Raw genomic sequence first — 17,334 nt, forward strand, 5'->3', positions numbered from 1 at the left:
AAATGTTTTCCAATCTTCCCGACCAACTGCAGCCCACACAAGCAAAACAGCCCTTAAGGTGTGTTCTCATCTCCTTAGATCTGCAACTTAATTCACAGATCACGGTCCTCCCGTTGTTCATCGATTTGGTCGAGCGGGCCCAGTAACGTCTCTTTCATGAGACTTGTTGTTACTGTGTTTGGCATATTGAATACATCACGGGTAGCTTGCCAGGCTCTGCCGTCAGGGTGAGATACTCTCGGTAGCTTGCCGGGCTCTCTGAGAGGGGCAGAGGAATCGAACTCGCATCAGCCATGTTGGCTGCGTGCAAGGCAAACGTCCTACCCGCTGTGCTATTGCTCCAGCCTGCAACTTAATTAGCAACTTTAATTCTCCTTCCTAATATTTATCATTCTATATGGACATAGTAATAGTCACTTTTAGGCTTGTAGGGTGACTCTCCTGGGGACATCTTACCACAGACTCAGACTATAGTGCTCAGGCCAGATCAATCATTCCTAACCCCAGCAGGGTCCAAATCTAGTTATTGCTTTTTGGATCATGACAGAATTTGTTCATGACCAAGCACTTAACTTAGAGTTAAGCATTAGGGCACTTTGGCCAGGCCCGTTTCGATGGCCAGGGTAGCTCATAGCTCACCATTTGCCCTGGGTCCATCCAGTCCCTCATCAAGACCTTGCTTTTGGGGATCTGGGAAGTAAGGGCAACTGAGGCTTAAGTCGAGAGATCAGATGTCCAGGAGGTAATATTATCTGGAGTCAATCAACTCCCAAGCCACAGGCTTGTCTTTTTTTTTTTTCTTTTTGGGTCACACCCGGCTTTGCACAGGGGTTACTCCTGGCTCTGCACTCAGGAATCACTCCTGGCGGTGCTCAGGGAACCATATGGGATGCTGGGAATCGAACCTGGGTCGGCAACATGCAAGGCAAACCCCCTACCCACTGTTCTATCGCTCCAGCCCCCACAGGCTTGTCTTTTTAACTAACTTCCTATATCCATACAAAAAGCAATTGCTCTGAAATAACTAACCATGCAAAAAAAATTAAGGAGAAGAGAAAGACAATATTTACAAATCAGAGTCTGATCAGAAGACAAAGGTAATTGACAGGTTGGGGGGTAGTCAACCAACACAAGTTCCCAGCGGCCAGGGAGGAAGGGCAAACCAACATTATCCTACACTAAGCCAGGTGCAACCTTGAGCATCACTGGATGTGGCCACTTCAAAAAAAAACCCAAAATTAAAATGAGGGAGGAACTTCTGGGTGGTTTTCGGATGAAAAAGGTGGTCACTGTGTGCTCAGTAGGAAAAAAGCATGCTCCCTCCAGGATCTTTGCACTAACTGTACCCTACTTTGTGCAGTGTTCTTTTCCCAAGCACTCAGCCTACTGTAAAGTCTCCCAACCTTTAGGTAAGAGAGATGATAGTACCTCAGGTAATTGTTTGTCTGGCATGTGCTGAGTCCAGTTTCATCCCAGGACCTATATAGTCTCCTGTGCACCTCTAAGAGTCATTCCTGAAAAAGATCCAGGGGATAGTCCCGGAGTACTGCAGGGTCTGGCCCAAATCTATAAGCCCTACTCCCACACACACCCCCCAAAAAGAGAAAATCCCCTGCCTTCTTCTACAGGACTTTGCTCAGATGTTACTTTATCAGGGAGACCTTCCCCAGCACCGCTAGAAGCAAACTGCTGCTTCCCCAACATTTCTTACTCTTTTTCCTGCGTTTTGTTTGTTTTTAATAGCATTTATAACTCATTTACCATATGTAGTTTTGTTCTAGCTCAATAATCAGCTGCAGACTCCCTAGGGACAAAACTGTAATTCAACAAAGGTGAGTTCATTGATTGACTTCAGTAAAGGAGACAGCTCTCCAGTGGGACTCTGGGGACCGTCACCAAGGAAAGGTTTGGGCGGTGGAGGAGAAGTTCAAGTGAAAGTTAAATTAAGCAGTGCTTTGATAGGTTCAGTGTAAGAATAGAATGTGACAAAAGAATATGTGTAGCATCCACTTGGCACTGCCAAATGGATCCACGTTTCCATGGAAACTTAACCTGCCACAGTTAAGACAGAATCGGATGTGATCAGTAATCTGAAGCTCTGTACGTGGCTGGGAATCAGCCATCTTCTCTGAACAAAGTTACTTTGATCCTCCAGTTAAGAATGGGATGTTTCGGGGTCACCTATATCGATAAAAGGAAAGAAACAGGGGCCAGAGATACAATACAAGGGATAAAGTAAACCCCAGTTCAATCCTCAGCACCCCATGGGCCCTCAAGCATCATCAGGAGTAATTTCTGAGCGCAAATCCAAGAGTAAGACCTGAGTACCTCCAGGTATGCCTCCTCCTCCCCCCTCTCCCCCCAAAAAAGGAAAGAAGGGGCTGGAAATTTAGGGAAGAAGATAAGGCACTTGTTTTACATGTGGCTACTTAGACTGATGGTGGTCCAGTTCCCAGCACTGCATATAGACCCCTGAGTATTTCCAGTGGTCACTCCTGAGCAGAGCCAGAGTGGCTACTGAACCCAGTGGTCACTGGGTCAGGTGTGACCCAGCCCTGCCCCTAATTAATGAAAAAATTTAAAAAACTGCCTCTGACATCCAGGAGCACTGGATACTCACAGCTAGGCCTTCACCAAGCTGACCATTCTATTGAACATAATTTCACAAAATATCCGCATCAGTGACGCAGCAAGACAAAACCAGGCCACTCTAAGGATGCTGAACACCAAGCACACTCGGTGCTCTACAGCTCCCATCCTCAGAGTCTGCGTCTGGGTCTCCTCCTGGGAACATCAGGCGCCGCTCCCAGTCCTTAGCCCTCAGCCTTCCTGCCAATCCTTCACTCTGCTTTGCTGGTCTCCATGCTGCAGGCACCAACCCGGGCCCAGCCCCAGCCTCACTCCACACGCCGGTGTAGCTCCCCTCAGCGTCTCTCGCCTTGCAGTCTCTAAGCTGATCAGTCCTTTCCTCCCACCTCTGCCATCCGTGACCAGAGAGCTATTATAACCCAGTTTTAAAAGTGAGCCCGCAGAACTCACAACACTTGGAGCAAAAGAACTGAAGAAAAGCTGGAACCCGCTTTGGGGTGATCCCCTATACACCCAGCAGAGGGCAGCCAAGATTAACCAGCGCCGCGCGTGCCCAAATTCTCTGCCTCTGCCTGTGACTTCTGCGAGTTCTCAGCTTCTGCAGCGCCTCTACGCAGCCTCCCCTCCCCACCACGGCAGCCCCGGGCCCCCTTAGCTCCCTTTTCTGGACGCCCAGCAGTGGACTCCTCAGGAATCCGCAGGAGTAACCGCATCCCTGGCTCAGGGCTGGAATCGGAAGGGCAATTCCCCAGATTCGCCTCCAGCTCTCAGTTCCGCCAGGGGCCAGTGCTAGGCAGAGAGTCTCCTGGGGCCCGGCTCTTCCAGGAAACCCACGTCTGGGAACCGCCTGAAGCCTGGTGGTCCCGGACCGTGCCCCCTCCAGCAGGCGGCCACACTGCGCCAGGACTTCCCAGCAAGGCGGGTGAGGGCTGAGAACCCACCGCTTCAGCCTGCATTGCCCCCCTGCCCTCCCCAAGCCCTGAGCTCAAACTCCCTGTCAGCAAGTGTCTCTGCAGAAACTCACCAGGGGACCGTCCCCTGGAACCTCCCTGCCCCTCCCTCGCCTCCCCCCCCCCCCTCCCCGCCGGGGGTTTTGTGTTGTTTGTGTGCTTCTCTCACCATTCACCGCCTCACAAGTCTCCCTTCTCACCAGAATGTCCCCTGGGCAGAAGCCGGGATTTTTGTCTTTAATGTTCATTACTGTGTCTTTGGCGTCCCCAAGAGTACCTTGATATATAGTAGGTGGTGCCAGGGACATGTGAGGACTGAGTGATGGGAATGAGAATTTGTAGTGACTTTGGTACAGCTGGAGCAAGACAGGGTTTTGAGAAGGTGGAGAAACTGAGGAACCAAGGGCCAAGGGTCCCTGAAAGGCAGAGCTGAGATCACACCCTGGGAAAGGAGTGTGGGAACATGGAGTCATGGCATGGAGAAGTGGGCGTCTCTGAATCCAACATGTTTGAAGGTGCATAAGCTGAAGTCTGGGGACAAGAGACTAAAACCATTTTCTATAGATTCCTGCAATATAAGTTCACTGTGGCTGGCCTGACCCCTGAGCTCTTTGCTGAGCTGAGGGCTCCTCACAAGGCCTAGAGGCTCAGTGCACAGGGGCTAACGCTGACGTCAGGTGCTACTGGGAGGTGGCATTAGTGTGTCAGTGTGAGACCAGGCGTGGAAGCCCCTCACTGTCTGTGTTCAAAGGGTTGGCATGGGAGTCCATGAGGGGTTTTGTTTGAATTTTCTTTTGTTTGGGGGTCACACCCATTGATGCTCAAGGCTTATCCTGACTCTGTGGTCAGTGATCACTCCTGGTGGGGCTCAAGGGACCATATGTGATGCCAGGGATCAAACCCAGGTTGACTATGTGCAAGGCAAGTGCCTTACCTGCTGTTCTCTCTGCCCCCCCATTTGAATATTTATTTGGGAGGACCACACCTAGCAGTACTCAGGAGTCACACCTGGCTCCATGCTTCATGGACCATATGCTGCACTGGTATTCGAACCATTGTCATTGCCTCAGCCGCTTGCAAGGCAAATGACTTAACCTCTACAGGTCTGTACTCTTTCCCCAGCTCAGGTCATGAGGGTTTGAACCCAAGCTGGCAACAGAAAATGAGAGGGGGAAAAAATCTTTTCTTTCTTCTGTATTTTTCTCCCATTTTGAGGGGGCCACACTGTGAGTATTTGGGGGCTATTCTTGGCTCTAGGATAGGCTGGGGGATAGAACTTGGCCTCCTCATGAGAAGGGGGTGCCTCACTCATTGAACTATCTCTCCAGCCAGAGGGAGAATCTCTGAGAGGACAGAGAAGTGATGCTTCTCTGAGCCAGGGGTGCAGGGCAGAAAGTAGGAGGGAGGGCTCCCCAAGAGCATACGGAGAGGTGTGATCAGGAAGTTTGTTTTGTTTTGGAGTTTGGGGGAGGGGGACACATGCTTTGTGTTCAGGGGTTGCTCCTGGGACCATGTGGTGGAGGGAATCAAATTGGGGCACATTTAATCCTTGTCCTATCTGTGCAGCCTTTCATGTCGTTTGGTTTGGGGGCTGCCCAAAGTGCCTGGGGGCTGCTCCTAGCAGAGCCTCCAGCATGCACAGACGGGGGCACTTTGAGCCATGGCCTAGGTTCTGGATTTCTTTTTAATCATGGAGCATTCCCACTCCAACCCCATATTACATTCATTTCTAATCAGATGCTCTACCACTGAGCCACATCCCCAGTCTTGAGTTACAGTTTCTTCATTTTTTTAAAGAGTGTGTGTGTGTGTGTGTGTGTGTGTGTGTGTGTGTGTGTGTGTTAATTTGGGCCACACCCAGGGGTGTCTTAACTCTGTGCTCAGGAGTCACTCCTGGCTATGCTGGGGAACCATACAGGGTTTTGGAGGTCCAGCCCAGTTGGTACTGTGCAAGGCAAATGCCTTACCGCTAGACCATCTCTCCCAGTCCCTCAAAATAGCTTTCTTCATGATTAGACAAAGTTAGGACGAATAAAATGCCCATCGGTTGGTAAACAGATAAACTCAGGAATATGCTTAGCCATGATAAGGAACAAAACACTGTGTTTTCAACACCCCAAATCATTATGCAAAAGATGACATAGTGTATGCTCCTGGGAAGAACTTCCAGAGCAGTAAGTGAAACCGGAGGTGGGACAGCATCTCCTGGAGGAAGCGTTTCAGGCTCACAGCCCTCCCTCCCAGCGCTCTCTCTGGGCCTCATTTTCCCTGCATGTAACTCCCTCCCCCACCGCAGACCCTGCCTGGAGTCGTCCCTCTCTGAGGTAGTCAGGGTCTGGGACTCCCTTGCCAGCCTCTCTGGCCTGGGCAACCCCGCAGGCAGCAAGGGGAGGACGTGTCCTGCGCCCGCGGGCGCCCCCCTCAGGCTGACCAGGGTGGAGCTGGATGTCGCCCACCCCCAGGACACTGGGGCTCCGCACGCTCCCCCAAAACCCAGGCGTGGAGGTCAAAGGATCTGGCGGTCTCGCCTCCACTTTTGTTCCCGAAGTCTGTGGCTTTGCAAGCCAACGAGGCTGCAGCCCCGAGCATAAAAGCCCCTTGTCCCTTGTTCCGAGCCCTAATCCTCTTACGTGTCACCAGCGGAAAGCCCAGAGCTCTGATTTTCCGGCCAGCTGTCCCGGGTGCCAGGCCGGTGCCCTCACAAAGGCTGGCACGGCAGCCAGCTCGCCACAGCTGAGGGTGATGCGGTTCGGGGCGTGCCTGGGTCTTTCGGCGCTGCAGGCCGCTGCTCCCGGGGCTTCGGGGCTGCCCCTCCAGGGGGCTCGCATCCCAAGTGGTGCCCTGAGTCCCACCAGGAGCGATGCCTGAGCGCAGAGCCAGGAGGAAGCCCTGCGCACTTCTGGGGGTGGCCCTAAAGCAAAACCAGAAAAAGCAGGGAACCTTGTAATTTTTTAAGGAGCTGACAACATGGGGAACAAAAGTGGAGGCGAGACCGCCAGATCCTTTGACCTCCACGCCTGGGTTTTGGGGGAGCGTGCGGAGCCCCAGTGTCCTGGGGGTGGGCGACATGCAGCTCCACCCTGGTCAGCCTGAGGGGGGCGCCCGCGGGCGCAGGACACGTCCTCCCCTTGCTGCCTGCGGGGTTGCCCAGGCCAGAGAGGCTGGCAAGGGAGTGCCAGACCCTGACTACCTCAGAGAGGGACGACTCCAGGCAGGGTCTGCGGTGGGGGAGGGAGTTACGTGCAGGGAAAATGAGGCCCAGAGAGAGCGCTGGGAGGGAGGGCTGTGAGCCTGAAACGCTTCCTCCAGGAGATGCTGTCCCACCTCCGGTTTCACTTACTGCTCTGGAAGTTCTTCCGAGGGGCTAAATGAGGCCCAGGTCCTGGAAATGGGGGTGTGGGCACCTCGGGGTAGGATGGGAGGATCCGTTTTACTTGACTGTTTTGTGGGGAGAGATGTAAAAAACATGCAGCTGGGTCTGCAGGCCCAAGCACAAGCTTTGCATGGAGAATCCTGGGTTCAATTCCTGGCACCCCACAGGCCTTGGCATCCCATATGGTCCCCCAAGCACCGCCAGGAATATTTTCTGAGTGCGGAGCAAGGAGGAACCCCTGAGTATCACCGGATGTGAGCATTGCTGGATGTGACCCAAAAAGGAAAAAAAAGAAGAGAGAGAACGAGAGAGAGAGAGAGAGAGAGAGAGAGAGAGAGAAAGAGAGAGAGAGACTAAAATACCTGAAAGGAAAATCACATAGAGATGTGTGTGCATGCGTGCATACATGTACGTGTGTGTATGTGACACAAAGCAAGTGCTCTAACACTGGGCTACATCTCTCCATACCTTTTTATTTTTCCCCATGGTAGAATTTGTTATTGGTTAAAAAGTTGACAGCAACATGAAATCTTCTTGACAAAATTTAGACGAACAAAATTTGATCTAGGAAAACTGAGCTTTGTGAATGAGAGTCCCACACCATTTTTATTCTACAAAAATCGGTCCTTTTTATAAACCCAATCAACTCCAAAAGCAGTGGAAGAAGAAACAAAGAGAAGTTTGGCTGAAGAGGGAGGTGTAGAAGGAATCATCAGTAGGAGCCCCAGGGTGCCTCCTGGTCAGCTTCAGTGTGGGCTTCCTCCCTGCGGGCTGGTATGAGAAGGAAAGGAAAAGGCTGGCGGGAAGGTGCGGAAGGAGACAGCTGCCACCTACTCCCTTGACTGATGACGGTCCCACTGATCACAGCTCAACCCACTTGGGGAGTCAGTGTGACTGCAAAGGAACACCCTGGCCACCCAAGGGTCCAAAAGAATCATCCACGTGCCCCCACCTCTCCCACCATCAGTCCACCCTCCTGCCTGCAAATATGCCAGGAGGTCAAGATGAGATACAGGCCCTGCCCAACCGGGCAGTCTGTGGTGACAGAGAGCCTGGCTGAAATGCAGATGGCACACTCAGCAAAGGTGCGGATGGCCCTAGTCAGTGCCTCCCTAGTTCTGCGGGACAGACTTGGAGCTTGAAACAGGTCAGAAAAAAAGAAATTCGGTTTTCACAAAGGTCAAATTAGCACAGAGCCTTCAATTTCTGTTCAACAAGGGTTTCCCTCAGAAAAATTCTTCAAGGACTGTGGACTGAGATGATACAACCTCGGGGTGACTAGGGCTGGGTTTCGTGGCTGAAGATTCCGAATTATAACCCCAGCACCTCTGATAAGCATCTGTGCAAGGGATCTCCAGCAAGAAAGGAAGGACCCAGCTCAGTGGTTCAGAAAGTGCTGAAGGCAAGTTAATGCCCCTGGCTGCATATGCCTGAGGGGATCCTGACTGCCCCACAATCTATAAGGCGACCCCTCAAGGAGTAAAATAAAAACAAGCAACAAGCAGAAACTCACCAGGACACATGAGGTCAGTAATGGAAAGGTGAGGCAATGAGGTCCTCAGATGTAGGCCAGAGGAGCACTCTAGTCATCCCCATGGGCCGTGAACCCTCGCTACCAAGGGACATGACTGCTCAGAGGTACTGCTTGCCCCAGGATCCCAGGCTTCCTTTCCTGTATGGCCCCCTTGGGATGGAGTGTGTGAAGTCCATGAGCTGAAAGCTGGAGAGAGAATGCTGAGGGCTGGTCCACAGGCTTTGCATGCAGGACCCCCAATCCACATCTGTGTGAACCACATTCCCCAGCATACCTCAGAACAACACCCAAGAGTACTCCAGGAGTAGTCCCCAGCACCACTGAATGTGACTCCTCCCCCTTCAACTTACAACAATAACAATAAAATAATAAGGTACAAGAGGTGGAAACAAAATTGGGACATGAGGACTCGGGTGTATCCTGAGGTAGCACTGATGGTTAGGGCTAATGGGGTCAAAAAGAATCAGGTGAATCAGCAGGCCCTCCCAACCCCACTCTGCGAGTCAGAGGATTCTCAATTCATGATTAGCCCCCCAGAATTTGGAAAGTCAGAATTGAGGTTTGCTAGTCCAATGGTTTGTTTTGAATTATAACTTGTGAGCTTTTAGACATGGGTCTGCTTCTGTCCTTCAGCATCCTGGATGGACCTGAGGCCTATCTGGGTTCAATCCTGGAAGACACAGACCCTTCTTGTTCATAGCCTGAATGTCCTGAGTAGAGCCCCATGAACCTTATTGGGTGGGAAGAATTGTCATAGGAGGGACAATTAAGGGACTGAGGTACCACCAGTTGTAGTTACTGGTTTTGGCATATCGAATACACAGCGGATAGCTTGCCAGGCTCTTCCGTGCGGGCAGAATACTCTCGGTAGCTTGCCAGTCTTTCCGAGAGGTATAGAGACTTTTGGGGTGACCTCTAATCCCCCTTGTAGGTGTTACCATATTTGAACCCTATCAAATATGGTACGACAATTCCAGAAGACAGGTATTTAGTGTCTTATGATGTGCCGCGCGGCCGCTTGCGGCCGCGCGGGTCCGGAAAGCATCCTGGAGTGTGGCGACGGCTGGGTAGTGGAAGTAGTGTCGAGAGTGGAAGTCTGCCAGTGGGGTATTTATCTGGGTAGGGTGGGTCTCCTGTGCACAATTCGATCCCTGGGTGGTTGATGGAAGCAGACAGGGCAGGGTAGGGTGGGGCTCCTGATTAGAATCCCTTTGTCACCTGTGGTGGTGGGAGCAAGCAGAGAAGCTCTGTCCCTGGGTCCGGCGAGCCTGGAGTCCAAGGTCTCAGAGAGTTCACATGAAGGACAACCATGTGAGCAAGCAGGGTTCCGCAAAGGATTCAGCACCATCGACCATATCCACACGATAACCAAGCTCATTGAGGTTTCTCGGGAGTTCAAGATGCCGCTCTGCTTAACGTTCATTGATTTAAAGAAGGCCTTTGATTCTGTTGAGACGGAAGCGGTCATTGAAGCCCTAGCCAATCAGGGCATTCAAGCCCAATACATCAGGATCCTCCGTGAGCTGTATTGCGGATTCACTACCAGGATCTCACCATTCTACAAAGAAGTGATCGTTGATGTCAAGAGAGGGGTGCGGCAGGGTGATACCATTTCACCAAAACTCTTCAGTGCCACCCTCGAGAACATCATGCGACGACTGGAATGGGAAGGAATGGGAGTGAAGATAGATGGTCGGCAACTACACCACCTCCGCTTTGCTGATGACATTGTTTTAATAACACCAAACATCAGCCAAGCGGCACAAATGCTGGCCGACTTTGACCGTGAGTGTGGAAAGGTAGGACTACAGCTGAATCTTACGAAGACAATGTTTATGAGAAACAGCCTTGTTCCTGACGCCCCATTCGCTCTCAATGGAACGACCATCTCCGAATGCAACAGCTATGTGTACCTAGGTCGAGAGGTCAACATGACAAATGACCTGGCACCCGAGCTGCGCAGGAGGAAGAGAGCGGCTTGGAACGCCTTCAAGAACGTCGAAGAAATAGCTAAGAGGACGAAGAACCTCCGGCTCCGGGCACATCTCTTTGATTCCACTGTTCTTCCTGCATTAACATATGCCTCAGAGACCTGGGCCCTACGCAAACAAGATGAGAACGCCATTCAGGTCTCCCAAAGAAGAATAGAAAGAGCTATGCTTGGAATATCACGTTTCACTCAAATGAGAGAACGAATCCGGAGTTCTGACATCCGTCGACGATCAAGGATCAGGGACGCTGTCTCATTTGCCAAGGTGTCGAAAATCAGATGGGCTGGTCACGTAATGAGATTTAAAGACGACCGTTGGACTAGAGCTGTTACTGATTGGATTCCACGGGATGTCAAGAGACCGCGTGGCCGCCCACCTACCAGATGGTCAGACTTCTTTGTCAAGATCATGAACGATCGGTTTGAGGCCCTCCATGTTCCCGGAGCGAAGAGATGCCATTGGGCTACACTAGCACGCGACAGGGACAAATGGAGACGTTACTGGCGCCCGCTCGAGCAAATCGACGACTAACGGGAAGTTAAGTGATTAAGTGATTAAGTGAGGTACCACACGAAAGGGCAGGCACGGCGTCCTGGCTATCCTGAAAAAACCAAGGAGAAGAAAGATTCGAGGATTCATTTGAAGAGCTCAGGGAGTAGAACAGGAGTGCCTGAGGGGCTCATCTACCAATAAGGTGGGGAAGGTGATAGAGCTGGGAGGAGGAAGAGAGTACCATTTGCTGAAGGAAGCCACAGAGACATGACCAAGATCAGTCAATAAGAGATCTGAGACAGGTCTGAGAAAGGCAAACTGTAAACCTCTCTCACACACAAGGGTTCCCTGGTTCTGCCATCCAAGAACACTGTTTTCCAGGAATGATGACCTGAGACTTGGAACCGAGGAGCCAAAGCAATAGTCTGTACCCAGTTCCATGGGTCCTGGACTCATCCTTAGGCAGGGCAAAGGTGTGTGTGTGTGCGTGCGTGCGTGCGTGTGTGTGTGTGTGTGTGTGTGTGTGTAACACATTTCTTACATGGCCACATCTTCATGAAAGCTAACACAAAGTCTGTGCCAGGTGCTTGGCAGGGCCTGGGAAGCCATAGGAGGGAGCTGAACCGAGGTCATTTTTCCTGTGGGAACTCATTCTAGTTGCCAGCGCCGTGAGGGACCGAGCTGTGCCATTGGGCTTTCTGCTAGTCACTCCTGGCAACCTTGCTCGGCCTTGCTGTGGCCTTGGGCAGGGACCCAGTCTACCCTAGGGTTTCTGTTGCTCCATCTGGGGAACAAGGGTGAGCTTCTGCCCTGGCCGGCTGCAGAGCTAGCTGGACCAGGAAGCGTGCTGTCCCCCTGAGAGGGCAGAGCAGCAGCCAGAGTAAAGACAAGTGAGAAGCAGGACCTGTCGGCTCCCGGGAGAGGCCCAATTAGGGCAGCGAGCAGTTCCCACCAGAGGCCCTGGCCAGCCCTCAAAGCCGGCCGCGTGGGCAGGCAGCGGCGGGCTGGGTGATTAGCCCTGGCAGCCTGCGCTGCCCACTGGGATGGCACCAGGAACTTCAAATGAGCACCAGCGGCGCCAAGAGGAAAGCAGGCCAGCTTCCTTTCTGCCGGGCAGGGTGAGAGGGAGCCAACCCAAGAGCACCCAGCAACGAGAGGGCAAGACCTAACAAAGGGCCACACTTTGGAGGCCGCCGGGGACCTCAGCAAATCCTGCCCCTGGGGGTCCCAGAGAGAGGCTCATTCCACAGGCCCTCTTCAGAGCACCTGAAGATTGTTTTCAAGGAACTGTAGACCACCACCCATTCACCCACTCATTCATTCATCCATTCATTCATTCAACAAATACTGAAAATCAAAGGGACAGTCACAGAATGATTCTTTTTCATATGTGAGACTAAAGATACATAGCCAGGTAGCAAAAAAGATCTAAGGCACCATAACTAGACGACTAACCAAAAAATCCTTCTAAGTAGCTAGTAAAGTGGGAGATTCAAATCTAGTCTACCAGTCATTGTAAATTGACTAAATGTTTCAGTTAAAACAAGAGCAATATTTACAGATTGGTAAAATCACCAACATCTGTTTTCAAGATAGACTTCTAAATGAAAAAGGTCTGTTGAAAGCAAAAGAATGTGGGTCCAGAGAAATAGTGTAGGGATTAAAGCTCTTGCTTTGTAGCTACCAAGAGTATCTCACCTGCACGGCAAAGCCTGGCAAACTCCCTGTGACGTATTCGATATGCCAAAAACAGTAACAACAAGTCTCACAATGGAGACATTACTGGTGCCCACTCAAACAAATCGATGAACAATGGGAGGACAGTGCTACAGTGCTACAATATCCCTATCCTACTTAGTTCTATAGCCTAGGAATGAAGGTAGTCAAGAGGGGGGAGTAAGAAGAAGTGATCAGGAGGTATCAGGAGCAGGGGACAGGGACCTTGGACACATTGATGGTGTGAAAGTGTGCCTGTCTAGGAGGCAGGCTAGACAGCAGGAGAGAAACTGGGGGTGTTGATGAAGGGAAGTTGACATGGTGGTAGAATCTTTCGGAAAATTGCATGCCTGAAATTCAACTATTTAACTTTGTAAATCATAGTGCCTCAAAACAAAAAATTTTAATGTGACCATCAATCAATCAATCAATCAATCAATGAAACACTTGCTTTTCAATGCAGCTGACACCAGTGTGATTCCCAGCCCCACACCCCAAGCACTGCCAGGAGTGGCCGCTGAGTAAAGAGCCAAGAGTAAGCCCTATTCCTAGCCAGGCATGGCCCCCAAACCAAAAGCCAAATGTAAAACTGTGCATTCCATTATAGGTCTTTGCATTTTGTAAAACAAAATTAGTATAAGGAGAACTAGACAAATTCATGACTAATGGATTTTTAATTAATTGCTCTCATAATCAATGACAAAATTAGATAGAAATAATTAAGATAGAAGATTCAAATAATTTGATTAGTTAACTGACCTGATCGACAAGCATAGAATACTGATTGCCAAACTGCAGATATTCTTTGAAGCATACAGAGAATGTGGACCAAAATAAAGACCATTTATGTGATCAATAAAGCAAATGTCAGCAAGTTTTACATAATTTCCTTTTACTGAAATTATGCAAAGTATGATCTTTAATTACAATACAGTTTAGCTATAATTCAATAATAATTTCAAAGTCAGAAAATTCCTATAGGCTTGAAAAGAAGAAAACACATAATCTAATAAGCGAAAGGTTGAAGAAAGAGATTGAATAACAAAAATACTACACAACAAAAGCAGGTAGGGTGCTTGTCTTGCATGAAGTCGACCCAGGTTTGATCCCCAGCATCCCATTTGGTCTCCAGAGCTAAGCCAGTGATCCTTGAGGAGGGAACCTGGGGACATTGGTGGTGGGAAATGTACACTGGTGAAGGGATGGGTATCAGAACATTGTATGACTGAAACCCAATCGTGAACAACTTTGTAACTCTGTATCTCATTGGGATTCAAGAAAAGAAGAGAGGAAGAAAGAAAGAAGAGAGGAAGAAAGAAGAAAGAAAGAAAATAGAAAAGAAAGACAAGATTAGGAAAAGAAAAAAATCTATGTATTGGGGTCAGAGCACGACTGTAGGCATTTGTCTTGCATGCAGCTGACCTGGGTTCTAACCTCCAGCATCCCATATGGTCTTCTAGCATCACCAGGAGTTATTCCTGAGCTCAGAGCCAGGAGAACCCTTGAGTACTGCTGGATGTGGTTTAAAAAAAAAAGGAATAAAATCTGTTATATATTGCTGATGAGAATGTAAAATGGTGAAACAGCCTGGCAGTTTCTCAAAAGGTTTAACGTGCAGTTGCCATGTGATTCAATACTTCCAAAGGAATAGCAGATGGCTCCGCACTACAGTATCTGCCTTGTAAGCATGAGGCCATGAGTTGAATCTCTGGTGCTACCACAAGTGACTAGTGAAAATCTGGCAGCTCTGCTCTCTGCGAGTCCCACACCAAGGAAGTCTCCAACTACACCAGCCAGGCACAAAAGCTCCATATTAAAGGATACAGTCCTACAACGTAGCCAGGTGTGGAACCCCTAGCACACACATATATGAGCTCTGCAACTATTCCTGGTGAGTGCTCCAGTCAGATGGTGGAGAGTTTCACAGCAAAAGCCTGCTTTGGGAAGCATATGCAGAAACAAGACTGAAGGGAGTGTGAGCCAGAGAGCTGAGGCCAAGTGTGTGTGAGCCCCGCAACCAGAGTATAGTGACCCTGACACCACAATAACAACTTCAACAGAAGGAAGGGAAAGGCAGAAAATAAAAATCTATGTTGGGGAGTCAGGGAGGTGGCTCAATGGACTGAGTAATGCTTTGCATGTGAGAAGCCCCGGTTTGATGCTTGGCACTGAAAAGTCTCACAGCTGATGAGACCTTCAAGCACTGAGCCAGGAGTAGCCCCGAAGCACTGCTAGATGTGAACGTAAAAAATTTAATAATAATTATTAATAATATTTATTTGACTCCTAGAAATCTATTCAAGAGAAATAAACAATCTGTGTGCCAAATTTTAAACATGAATATTCATGGTAGTATTATTCACAATAGGCAGAAATTGGAAAATAATAAACATCTGCCAAACAATGAATGGATTAATGCACAGTAATGAAATATTGTGTACCATAAAAAGAATGAAGTACTGGGCTAGGAGACATAGCAGAGGGATTAGGACACTTGCCTGTATGTGGCCCACCTGGGTTCAATCCCCAGCACCACATATGGTGTCCTGAGCACTGTAAGGAATGACCCAGAATGAAGTGATACATGTTGCAATGTGGCCAAGCCTTGAAAACATCATGTGAACTGAATGAAGTCAGATGCAAAAAGTACAAAAAAAGAGATATGGTTTTATTTAAATGAGAGATTCAAGAATAGTTAAATGTATAGAGAGAAAACAAATAAGTGACTGCTAGGGGGAAGTGCAAAAGAGGATTGGCAGGAGTTATTTTTAGGGATCAGGGAAATGTTCTAAAATTGAAAGTGTGATGGTTGCACAATTCTGAATATAGTAAGAGTGATTACATTTTACACTTTGAAGCATGAATTATATGGCATGTGAATTTTATAATCCACTAAAGCTGTTATAAACATACCAAGAGAAGAAGAAAGTGGTACAGATAAAAATCACATTTTAAAAAGACAGAGATCAAGTGCTGTTGAAATTTATATGGAGAAATAATCACCACCATCTCCAAGTAGCCAAAGAAATTCTAGGAAAAAAGGAAAAAAGAAGTGGGAGGCTTCTCTTTTCCTAACTTAATATATAAAACTTTTGTGTTCACTTTCAGGGACCTTAACAACCTCAATGCTGTTAAGGCTCACAGCATGGCTTTGCTATTGCCAGCTATTTCTAAATTTCTGGCAACACATTCAAGTAAGCAGATTTATTTGTTGTCTTTTCCCAACTTTAAATTATACTGCAAAGCCATAGTAATCAAAACCGTGTGGCCCTAGACTAAAGACAGACTCTCAGACCAGTGGAATAGAGTGAGAGCCCAGAGACAGATTCTCGGATAGATGACCAGTTAATCTTCAACAGTGAAGAGTAAGAGGAGGAACAAAGAAAGTGTCTTCAACAAATGATAATGAGGAAACTGGTTGGTCACATGTAAAACTAAAATGAACTTAGGCCCCTGACTCATACCATCAGGTGATGCACAAAAGTAAATTCAAAATTAATTAAAGACCTTTATATTGACCCAAATCCATAAATCATTGAGGAAAACAGAATTTTTTTTCTTTTTGGGTCACACCCGGCGATGCTCAGGGGTTACTCCTGGTTCTGCACTCAGGAATTACTCCTGGTGGTGCTCAGGGGATGCTGGGAATCGAACCTGGGTTGGCCGCGTGCAAGGCAAACGCCCTACCAGCTGTGCTATCACTCCAGCCCCCAAAACAGAATTCTTTATGACATTGAATCTAAAGAATCTGCAATGATTCAATGCCATTGACCAAACCAATGAAAGCAAGGGTTAGCAAATGGAACAATGGAACAATCAAGTTAAGATGCTTGTACACTGCAAAAGGAAAAATGTGGCTGACCCCGGTTCAATCCTCAGCATTCCACATGGTTTCCCTGAGCCCCTCCAGGAGCAATTCCTAAGTGCGAAGCTAGGAATAAGCCCTGAGCATCTAAGAGTGTGACATAAAAACAAAAAAGTCCTGTTTGATTCTCCCACTTCTTATTTTCTGGGTTTCAGACATGGTTAAAGTGATATTTTTGTTAGTTTGTTTTTGGGCCACCCCAGCATAGCTCAGGGGTTACTCCTGGCTCTAGATTACAAAGCAACATAGTACACAAAGCATAAGGCTTCTAAGAAAATTCTTTATCCAACCATTACTATTAAAACTTAGCAAGCATGTGAAGTACTTCACTGTATTTCTGCAGTACAGCTACAGATACCCACACATATCAGGGTCATACCGAGTTTTTATGGTCCTCTAGCCCTTCCAGAATGAGGGACTGTTGGATAAGCAGTTGTCCATTGTCGTCATTTGAGGGATCTTGTTGTTGGATTTTGGTGTTGGTGTTTGTGGGTATCTCTCTTGTTCCATCACTGAGTGTTGCAGGTAGAAAGATGTGTCTTAAAATTTCATTCTAAGATTTCTTACAGTTAAAAAATTGGTTTGCAGCAGTAAGTCACGCTTTTCCAGTAAAGAAGAGGAAAGATCGTAAATCATAGATAGGGCCAGCTAACATTCAGTTATAGGAATTCTGGTGGAATATTTTAGCTTTATATTTTGTTGTTTCACGATCACGATCATCCTGTTGTTCGTCGATTGCCTCGAGCAGGCACCAGTAATGGCTCCTTCACCCTAGCCCTGAGATTTTAAAAAGTGCCATATTCAAGGCTCTTTCAGGGTTAGGA

At 48.5% G+C, this 17,334-nt stretch overlaps 1 non-coding gene across 1 annotated transcript; it reads right to left on the reverse strand.

Moving 5' to 3' along the window:
• Positions 1–15,735: 15,735 nt before the first annotated feature.
• Positions 15,736–15,863, reverse strand: LOC130037976 (small nucleolar RNA SNORA33). The gene has a single exon (XR_008794549.1). It is a non-coding gene; the product is annotated as a small nucleolar RNA SNORA33 (small nucleolar RNA).
• Between the last annotated feature and the right edge of the window lie 1,471 nt (positions 15,864–17,334).

Source organism: Sorex fumeus, unplaced genomic scaffold (genome assembly GCF_029834395.1).
Source record: "Sorex fumeus unplaced genomic scaffold, SorFum_2.1 ptg000072l, whole genome shotgun sequence".
In the NCBI taxonomy this organism is placed as follows: domain Eukaryota; kingdom Metazoa; phylum Chordata; class Mammalia; order Eulipotyphla; family Soricidae; genus Sorex; species Sorex fumeus.